The sequence below is a fragment of the Empidonax traillii genome, unplaced genomic scaffold (genome assembly GCF_003031625.1).
Source record: "Empidonax traillii isolate 1590-97213 ecotype Southwest subspecies unplaced genomic scaffold, ASM303162v1 scaffold1460:size212889, whole genome shotgun sequence".
NCBI classification, from domain to species: Eukaryota; Metazoa; Chordata; class Aves; order Passeriformes; family Tyrannidae; genus Empidonax; species Empidonax traillii.
In genome coordinates, this window is record NW_020956653.1 from 201,801 (window position 1) to 203,203 (window position 1,403).

Here is a 1,403-nt window from a genome sequence, read left to right on the forward strand (position 1 = left end):
GACCATGGGAGAAGGAATGTAAACAATAAGGAAACAACCAATTGTATGTGAGAAGTGCTAACAGCTTAGAGATAAGAGGCTAAAGATAGAAAGGTATGCAGGGGCACTGTGCTCAGTGTCTGGATATGCAAGTGTGTGTGAGAAGCTGTAGTTTTTGAGTTGTACAGAAGAGCAATAAATGCTGAATATTGAATCATCATCATAAGGTGCCCAGTTTTCTTTTCATGGTCGTCCTCGTATGCTACAACAACTGGTGACCCTGAGTGTTACGAGCCAGGAGGGTTCATGACTAATACCGACGAGACTCCCCGTCGAGGGATTGGAGATAATTCCCTGAGGAATTGAGAGGAATTGAGGCCGCAGTCGATATGCCGTGAGGACGAAGCCCGGTGTAGAGAAAGCAGTGGATTTGCTGGGAAAAAGGGCTCCGGACCCGAATTTTCTTGACACCTGAGGCAGGTGAGCCACTGGGAACTGTGGGGGCATAATGAGACAAATAATGAGTCCAGATGAGAAGCATATAGTTAGTGCTTGGAAAACGCTGCTTCGACGGCGTGGAATAAAATATGATGATGATCGTTTGCGGGCTTTATTGCAATGGTGCTGGAGGGAGGGGTGTGAAGCTACCCTACGTTCGGCTTTTAGCATATCTGCATGGGAGGACATAGGAAAGAAATTGTGGAATGCTATATCGGATGGTACTGAGGGGCTAGAGGGCCTAGCCCCTACGTGGAAACTTGTACTAACTACCCTGAAGGCCTGGTATGACGAATTACAAAAGGAACAGGGGACTGTTGGGGAGGAGAGTCTGGTTCGCTCTATGACTGACTTAACACTAACAGACTCAGCCCCCAGTACCTCCACCCCTCCTCCTTCTTCTTCTTCTTCTGCGACGAATATCTCTCCTGTTGAGCCTCCCCCTGCCCGCACGTACACCTCTGCTGCTGTCCCCCCACCGCCCCGGGACTATCCCTCCCCTGCAGCACAGTTGACCGTGCGACCGAAAGAGAAACGGCACATCACCCCCCCTTCCTCTGCTGAGTCCGCTGGCTCTGTTCCCACTGCTGCTGACTCTGTTCCCAGTGCTGCTGGCTCTGTTCCCAGTGCTGCTGGCTCCATTCCCACTGCTGCTTTGCCTGCTGCTGCTAAGACACACAATAGCAGTTCCTCTTCTTTAGAGGATTCTGATGATTCTGATGGGGAATCCTTCAGGATTCTGATGGGGAATCCTCACGAGGTCGAACTGCTTTTCCGGAAAGGTTCCCTCTCCAAAAAGCCCTCGCGAACCCCTAAACCCAAGCCTATTTGCTTGCCTCCAGCAAAGGTTGTTGTACTGCCCAGAGATCCTGCTTCATTTTGGGACGGGTTGCGCAGAGAGGCAGCAAGAACAGGTGATTGGGAGC